The sequence below is a fragment of the Euprymna scolopes genome, chromosome 46 (genome assembly GCF_053919585.1).
Source record: "Euprymna scolopes isolate OS-2025 chromosome 46, ASM5391958v1, whole genome shotgun sequence".
NCBI classification, from domain to species: domain Eukaryota; kingdom Metazoa; phylum Mollusca; class Cephalopoda; order Sepiida; family Sepiolidae; genus Euprymna; species Euprymna scolopes.
This window is the reverse complement of record NC_136527.1, coordinates 158,311,016-158,320,951: the sequence shown is the minus strand read 5'-3', so window position 1 is coordinate 158,320,951 and position 9,936 is coordinate 158,311,016. Positions and strand designations below refer to the sequence as shown.

General features: G+C 32.0%; 1 non-coding gene across 1 annotated transcript; it reads right to left on the bottom strand.

Moving 5' to 3' along the window:
* Positions 1–6,730: 6,730 nt before the first annotated feature.
* Positions 6,731–6,893, bottom strand: LOC145271495 (U1 spliceosomal RNA). The gene has a single exon (XR_013865907.1). It is a non-coding gene; the product is annotated as a U1 spliceosomal RNA (small nuclear RNA).
* Between the last annotated feature and the right edge of the window lie 3,043 nt (positions 6,894–9,936).

Genomic DNA, 9,936 nt, shown 5'->3' with positions numbered 1-9,936 from the left:
AAATTGTTCACTAATAAATCCATTTCTTTATTGACTTTTAAAGATATTTTTTCAATGAATAAAAAATTATTTTACAAAAATAATCCTTCTTTTTTCAATGATTTTTTAAAAGATATTTTTTCAATGAATAAAGAAATTATTTCACAAATAAATCTTTTTTGCATTTTTTAAAGATATTTTTCAATTAACTAAAACCGATATATTTCGGAAATAAAAGAATAAAATTATTGAAGCATTTATTTTTAAATTCCTAAGACATTTTTTTTTTAATTTCTCATCGGTCGGTGTTCTTGCTTTTTGTTCACTTTTGGAAATGCCTGATCTATGGGTCAGTGAAATACAAATCCTCCGGATTTGCTTAATACAAACGTATTTAACCACATTTTTATATATTTATTTTGATTATTTTGATTACTGGTTTCAGCTTCGACTAATCAAATAATGGCAAAGACTCACTTTATCTTTTTCGTTATTATCACACCGTCACTCACTGGTTCTTTCTCGTTGCTATCAATGGCAAAGCTACTGGACAATAACCTTAAAAATGCGGAAGCAGATGGTCAATAAGTGCAGAGTATGGAAATGTAGAGAAGAGCTCAGTTGTCAAATGTCAAACTACGAGAATTACAACGACCGAAATAAAGAGTTACTGCTGCTATTCAACATTGTAACATACAACACCCTGTGTCAGGAGATTAACCAGATATCTTAAACTTCATAACTCTAAATTAGGAGTCTCTCAATTGCAATTACAACGCGCGTCCTGAGCACAAAACAAGACCACATGTTGAAAACGGAAGCTCTAGAATCGACCGATTTTTTACAGAAAAATTGTTTCAGTTAAAACAATTTATCGCCTCTTACAGTGCTGAGACTGTTGGAGAACATAACCTGCAGCTCATTATCTTCTTGTATAAAATAAGAGACGCAATTCCCCCCTCTGGACAACAAGAGATGGCACATAAAAACTTACTATGTTTACGTCCTTAGCCATTACGTTACCTTGGCGACCTTTGACAGGACCCCTTCACAATTTAACTAACGACTGCAATTGCATACACATTATTTCGTTATATTAAAAATTACATTTAGTCCGAGGAGCGCCATGACCCTCATCGTTCTAATTTAAAGAGTAAGTAGATAAAATTTCACCCTCACTTTACGGACTACTTTTACGACACCATTCTACACCAAGTACTTTTATACTTTTACATACTTTTCCTGGGTATTAACCGTCATTAACTGACTGCACATTACACGTACGCATAATCTTACGTTTTTAATCTGATAAAAATGATTTCTCCCTGTTAAATATCCGTCGCCGCTGATTGGATGAGATCTTTTCATTCTACAATTCCGACATTCGGTTATACCACCAAATAAACGAACACTTATCAACTATTAAAACGCTGTAATTTTTTAAAGATATTTTTCCAATTAACTAAAAGAAAATGTTTTACAAATAAATTCTTTTTTCAATGACTTTTTAAAAAATATTTTTTCAATGAAGTAAAAACAAAATGTTTTACAAATGAATCCATTTCTTTTTTTTTTACTTTTAAAGATATTTTTTCAATGAATAAAAAAATATTTCACAAAAAACTCCTTTTTTTTTCAATGATTTTTTAAGATATTTTTTCGATGAATAAAAAAATGATTTCACAAATAAATCTTTTTTGCATTGTTTTTTTTTTAAAGATATTTTTCAATTAACTAAAAACGATATATTTCGGAAATAAAACAAACAAATTATTAAAACACTTATTTGTAAATTCCTAAGAAAATCTTTTTTTTAAAGAAGTAATTGTTTCCTATACATCGGTCGGGCGCCCGGGCCCGGGCGGTGTTCTTGTTTTTTGTGCACTTTTGAATTTTTTTTTTTTTTTAATGCCTGATCTATGGGTCAGTGAAATACAACTCCTCCGGATTTTCTTAATACAAACGTATTTAACCACATTTTTATATATTTATTTTGATTATTTTGATTACTGGTTTCAGCTTCGACCAATCAAATAATAATGAAATGTTCAGTCTTAAATAATATGTTGAATTTCATGTTTTCATATATTTTAGTTTTTAATGAATTCGACACACAAAAGGGACGAAATAACGATTACACCGTGTTGCGTTGATCTAAATTATTTGTTGATTTTTTCTTTAATTAATTGCACGTTTAAATTGTGATTTTCATATTTTAATTTTGATTCTTTTATATTTTCATATATTTTATTTCTTAATGAATTCAACACACGAAACAAAAGTTGTATCAATTTACGAAAGAAGTCAAAACAAACAAAACGACTTTTTTATGTTTTTAACACAAGAGAAAACAGGAATTCATCCCGAATTTTTTTCATTTTGTATTGAATTCCTGGAGTGAAAGGTAAGTATTTATTTACGTATGAAATAAATCCCATTAAACTTAAAAAATAAATCAATTAAACAACTTTTAGACATTAAAATAATTTTATTTTTATTGCAATACAATAAACAATATTGATTCAACCATGCTTTATAACAAACATGAAAAAAAAAATCGTGTCAAAAAACGAAAATAATATATATATATATATATATATATATATATATATATATATATTGTTTTCGTTTTTTAACACGATTCATTTATATATATATATATATCATTTTTAATGATAAAAATAATTTGCCCAATCATGAAAAGTGTGATATATCCAAATTGATGAAAGTAAGAAAGTGAAAGGAGGGGTGTTGTCATTTTTTGGCACTTTTTAGTGTTTTTACCTAAATGCACGACGGGCGGCCATCTTGCTTGCCAAATTGTAGTGATTACGTTGGATAAAGAATGTTTTCAAATATGAATAAGTACTCGTTTGCGCAAGAAATAAATGCGATATTCGTTCTCGGCGTACCGAAAACTGGTAAAAGTCCGTAAATTAAAAACAATACTGTTTTATAGTAATAATTATACCATAGCGAATTAGGGACTGCCAAACGACTGTGAAGACTGAAGATTGGACCTCATATTTCCGTGACGTCAGATTTATGTTAACTATACGAACTATGGGAAAGCAGAAGCGACTTAATGATTTTTTAAAACCTTTGTTTATCTTCTTCAAACTGCAATTAATAACTAATCTTTGTTATAATTTTGTTAGTTTTACGATTTACACAGTTTAACGATTAATAATATTATAAACATTTGTATATCAAATATGAAATACGGTTTTACTGAATGTTCATTTGGTTACTTACGGGTTCCATATTTTCTACGGTAAAAAGAGACTAGAAAATATGAGAGGGGGGCTATAAAATGCTTAATATTTGTGCAATAATATTTTCAATTTTTTTTTAATCTGGCTATAAAATAGCTGACAAGAGTCATGTTTACATTAAAACTTAATATTTTAAAAAATATATTTTTAATTATGCTTAAATATATGTTGTAACGAAACATTTTGAAATAATGGAATTTTAATCGTTTTAATCTTTTAAAAAATAATTAATTTTTAAGTTTCTTTTTCTTGGCAATTCAACTTATATTATATATATTACAACTGATATTATGGTATATATTAACTCGAAAACCCCCTATTTAAAAATAAGCAAACATATTAAATTTATATAATTTTTTTAATTGAAACTTCAAGGTAATTTTTTGTTCAATATGTGTATTTAAATGTTTAAAAAATAAATACGTTTTACTTATTTGAACTCTTATGATTCATAAAAAATAGAAATTTCGATAGATTTAAATATATTTTGTTCAAATTTCGAAAAAAATAATATAGGGGGGCACGCACTAAAAAAGCATTTTCCCTCATATATCTTACGGAAACTGCATTTTATATGTAATTTCATTCTAAAATGGATAAGTATCGAAAATTTCACGAAAATTTGACCATCAGTTGATTGTTGCTAGATTTATTTAAAGACGGGTATGGTTTCACGTTCAAAATGCTTACTACACGGGAACGTTATTTTAAAGCGCCAATTATGTAAACACGATTTTCGTCTCGCAATTTCATACGATGAAAAAAAAAATTCTAATTATTTATTATTAGTTTATTTTGTCCTTCTTCTTTTAAATGGTACAAAAGTTATTAATAATATTAATTTATAATAAAGTTACATCGTGGTGAATTTTGGTAGTGCCTAGTGATATCAAGTATGGTAAAAAAAATGATATTTTATATTAAATAAATTATAAAGAAAATCTGTTTCGCAGGCAATTAAATACATTTGCTATGGTATAATTACAATAAATCCTGGGCAATTTTATAAACAAAAAAGAAGCAAATAATGTATGAGATGGTGGATTTTGACATATGGAAAATTGGCCTATTGGCCTTGTGTCTGACTAACTCTGCCCTCGTGGGTATGCAAGTAAATGAGGACATTCGTTTTAATTATTTTTCTCTAACCCCATACCCACCTTCTCCCGGGACTCGGCGTTGAAAATAAGGGAGATTATGTATTCTGGGGCAGAAGTTTAAAAGAAAAACAACTTATGAATTCTATGGGCGTACTTATAGTTTAAATGAGCAAAGAAAACTAGGGTAAATATGAATAATCACCCTTGAAAATTCCTTTAAAATTACCAATTAATAAGGTTTTCGGGGGTTAAAAACGAAAATAACGTTTGAAATTACGGCAAATGAGTAGTTTCCAAGATATGCAGAAATGGTTGTTTAAAAAAACAGGGGGATCACTTTTCTATAATAATGTAACGTAAAATGAGCACCCACTTTGTGATTACCACATGATGAGAGGTGGATGACAGAGGAAGAAATAAACAGATGCGGAGGAAAAAAATCGAACAAAAAAAAACGAGGGGTTGAGAAATGGGTGGAATGGAGAATAGTTGTAAGAGAATTAGAATAAATGAGGGATTTGGGAGTGAGTGGAAGGAAGAGTAATTTAGAGGAAGAGAGAATGAGATTAGGAGAGAGGCAGAATTAGAAAAGAGAGAGGGAGAAAGAGGAAGGATAAAGATAAAATGAAAAAAAGATATATTAGGTAAATGAGGGAGAGAGAAAGGAGAAATAGAAGAAGGGGTGAACGCAAATATGATGGAGCAATAGAAAGCAACAGAGGAAGACAGAGATTTCGAAAAAAAAAAGAAAGCAACAGATGGAGCGCGGTAGAGAGTAAGGATAGAGAGAGAGAGAGAAAGAGATATATATATATATTATATTATATTATTAATAGTATTGTTTAAACAAAACCAAGATGTGTCAACCAAAGAGTGCTCAATGTTTAGACAGAGCAATATGACTAATGACTATGGGGTATATATATATATATATATATATATATATATATATAAAGAGAGAGAGAGAAAGAGAGATAGGGGGTAGTAGGAAAAGATATATTGAGAAAAATAGGGGTAAAATCTTTTCGGTGAAATTATCTATACCAGCATGAATAACATCTAATGTCATTTTATCTCAGCATTTGTTCAATTTTATTTTAAGAACTTTAATATTGTTACAAGAAGTAAAGAAGGATTCACTCTCCATGATTGACCACAAAGAATAATCAAGAACGTTAAGATCACGTGATGAGGTCATTCTTGTTTGCTGATCCAGGACTAAAGTTGTCTGTGTTACTTAAGCGGTTTCGCACCATCTTGCAATCAGCAAATACAGAATTATACCATCGGGTTAATGCACATTGAAAAATGTCCTCAATGTAACGTTCTTTGTTAAGAACAAAAAAAAAATAGTCTATTGGCATTTAAAAAAATGATGGAGATTCCCCTCTTTCAGAAATGGCTGCTCAGACCATCACTGATGATGATTTCTTCATTTTGAAAATCTTTTCTGCATTATCACCACCAACAAACACCAAGGACTTTTTCATTTTGATGCTTGTGGGATGTTGAAGTGAGAATAACTTTTCATCTGTGAAGATGATGTTATTGAGCGTGCCTTGTCTGATAATAAGGTTTAACAAGAGTCGATTTCTGATGAGTTTCTTTGCAATTGTGGCTGCAGAGAGAACTGTCGCTTTTGGAGCTTATAAGGTGACATTAAAAGGTCACTTCGACATATCCTTCACATCGTCCTTGGTGAGGTTTGTGCTTTGTTCGCCATTTGTCTCATAAATTTTTTTGGATTTCGCCTGATTTTTCCCTAAGTTTTTTTGATAAGTTTAGGTGTTCCTAAGGTGTTGGGACGTTGTCTATCTTTGATCAACGAAGTTTCCAGGTAATTAGTAATCGTCCTTTTTATAAACATTTTGTTAATTTTGAGTTTTTTCCCCCAACTTGAATATTTCTTGTGCCGTACGTCATTCTCGTGTTGCTCTATGGTTAATCTTCTCTCCAATTCAAAAGACATTGTTTAAAAATTAACATCTTTTGTTTCTAAAAAAATAATTAGAAATCATACATTACATTATCATATAATGACAATTAAATAGTAAATTTATTTTAATATTATCATAATAAATAGTTCAGAAATTTTGTAACAGGGCTTATGTCCACACTGCGTATCGAAAGAAGACACTTTCAGTAGCTGTAGGCGACAGCTAGACGAATTCCTCACGATTAAACGTTGATTACATTTACATGCAAATTAGATACAATCAGAACGTTGGAATTGAAGTGGATAATAAACTGGTCGAGAGAAATTGCCTATTTCTTGGTATTACAGAGATTAAGGGTGATTAAGCGGAGGGAGTACAGACCTACGAGTGAGAGGTACTTGGAAGAAGTAGGGAAGGATTTCTGATTTTGATTGTATTATCGGGGTGAGCGCGAACGCAGACCCCACACTCAGAAATAGCATGTCCGAGTCATCCACATTTGGGACGATCGCAAAGGTCAACCCAACCGCAGTGCAATGGAAGGGCCTCGCTCTGGGGGAACGACCTTAATGATCACCGTTACCCCTACATCAGGTAAGTATATCTTTTTATGCGCGCACCACTGTTTTTATATCACACTTCTATACTAACCACCAACAAACACCAATAAAAAACTAAAATACCTCCACATAATTCTCACCAATATCAGTATATCACATTTCATTCACTAATAACAACAATTCATAACAAATAATTTACTATCATGTAAACTTGCCAACATTTTCACAAAATAACTCAATTCTTAACGGAACTAAAATTATATTGTACGTACCCTTTATGGAATGAAGTTTTCTGAAAAAAAGTAACTTAATTTGATCAAGTACTTTTTTTATAGAGGAAATCAACTTTTATTGTAATCGATCTATCACCGCCATTTGGCTATTTAGGGACACGAGGAGGGGTAGCTTTATACAAATGACAAAATGAAAAAATGATTTAAAAAACACAGAAATTCTGTAAAATAAGTGAAATATATATCTGAGCATTTTTTCTGCTCATGTTTCAAAACAAAATAATCTCGTCAAAATTTGACAAACTAAGCGATGATTGGAGTTATCTTCTCCTGGCGTTCCTTTCTCCTAAGCGAAAAAAAAGATGGCCGTTACCTGATCGATCTCATTAAAATTTGATTTTCCTTGGTGAAACAAAAAAATAAATAAAAATAAAAAATAACTGCTGGACCAAATCAAGTGATTTCTTTTTTCATGAAAACTTTAATCCATAACGAGTACATACAATATAATTTTTTCAATATTTTTATTTTTTGATGTCTTGATTGAAGTGTACAAGCACCCATTAATTATATCAAAGCACGGATGAAACAAAAATAAAATAAAAATTATGATCTAAAGAGTTATTTTCTCTTACATGAGCAGTAATTTAAAAAAATGCCAATAGACGCTATATATATTTTTTTCATATATTAATCTCATAAAATAATTTGCGTCGTCGTCGTCGTCGTCGAGGTAATCGATAATATAGCATAGTTCCTGGCTTTACTATAACAGTTATTTTAGGCAAACAACGCTTATAATTAATGTAAATGATATAAAATATACTTTTAAAAGTTGTATTTTTACCGACAGAAGGAAAACAGGTTTAGTTTATCAATTTTAATGTAATTACGAAAAAAAAACACCAATTATTTATTCTGCTAATTTGCTAGCGATTTTTCAGAAACAAATTAAAAATAACCAAATTTTTATGTGTAATTATTTTATACACTAGAATCATGTATACAGATTTTTGTAAAAATAAATTTTATTCACTTTTATTTTTGAGAAAAATTTTTTTTCTCAGTACCACACACAGTTTTATGTACACACACACACATAATCGGACACCTACTACACACACACACACACACGTGTGTGTGTGTGTGTGTGTGTGTGTGTGTGTGTGTGTGTGTGTGTGTGTGTGTGTGTATGTGTGTGTGTGTAGTAGGTGTCCGATTATGTTTGTTTCATTATATGATACAGGATGAGCCTTATTAAAAAAGACACCAGAAGACAAGAAACATTTAAGCGTGGTAAGCCATAGAGCAAGTCCATATATTTATTTTTACTAACCACAAGGGACGCAACTCTTGTATTGTTTTATATTAAAAAGTTGACCGGAGGGGACATAACTCATAATATGACATCCCTCTTTTCCAAAAAAATAAAATAAAACAAAAAGAATAAAAATTACATAAGGAAGGAACGTTGACACTAGTACAATAGTGTGAGAGTCCAACTAAGGGTTGTTCTCATCATAAGAAAAATTTTTGAGTGGTCTTATTATACGACCGGATCTGGATACTTTCTGAGTTCCAGGATGAGTGTTCAGTGTTTTGTGGGATGATCAGATTTTAGGACGATGTGGTAGTCACTTTTAAAATGTCCTATGCGATCGAACTGACTTGCATATGCATTTTTTAATTCGATGACGGAGTTAATCGGATCTTTCTTTTGTTGAATGGTGCAGTGGAGGCTTATCAGCTCCAAGTCTCTGAGAGAAGGTAATCCTATGATTGTAGGCCCTTCTGTTGTGACAACAAAGAATTTTAAAGTTTTCAACTTGTCTTTGTGTCCGCATTGTATGTAGATCGACCCATGCTGTATTATGTTTGAGCCGTTGTATGCTGTCAGAATCGTGTGCTCTCTCTTTGTGGAGCCTAGAATGGGTTGTCCTAGGTCATAAACTCTGTTGTTTTTTTTTTCAATTTTCACGCCAAACAAGGCACAGTGCAACTTTGAAGCAGGGGGCTACTATCAGGGACTTAATTAGCGGGGTCATTATGAAGGGAGAAGAGTAGAAAGATATTTGTTAACATTACACTTGAACTTCTGCATATCATTGCAGTTGGGAAAGCAGAATCCCGGAAGGGAGTTCCAAAGACCCGCAGTTCTGGGGAAGAAACTATTGGAGTAAATGGCTTCTTGCACCTAGGGATCTCTACTGTAAAGGGATGAGACTTAGTAGCTTGTCGGGTTTGTCGGGGGTAGTTACGTCGGGGAGGTACAAGTGTTTGCAGTTCATCAGAGCATTCACCATTAAAGTATTTGTAGAGCAGGCAGAGGGATGCAACATCTCGTCGATGGGACAGAAGTTGAAGCCTAGATGACAGTTCAGGACCTATCAGGTTGGCGACTCTTTTTTGAACCCTGTCCAGGAGCGAGAGACAAGCAGCAGATGCACCAGCCCAGATGTGACAACAGTACTCCATACATGGGCGAATGGTTGCCTTATAGAGGTATAGGATACTGGCAGGCGTAAGTAGTTTTCTAGCACGGTAGAAGGAGCCAACCTTCCTTGCAGCAGCCTTGGCAATGCTCTCAATGTATCTATTCCAGTTCATATTCCCTGTAAACGTAAGGCCGAGGAGTTTAAAAGAAGTACTTTCAGGCAATGTGTTCTTGGCCATTGCTATTGGTGGCAGAGAAGGTTTCTTGTAGTTATTGAAGGAAACAATCTTAGTCTTAGCAGCATTGAATGTGATCAACCATTTTTGTCCCCATTCCACTACGGATTGGAGGTCGTCCTCTAGTGTTTCTGCCATTTCCTTGGATGTGTGTTCATTTGTTTTCCCCTCATATCTGTTAT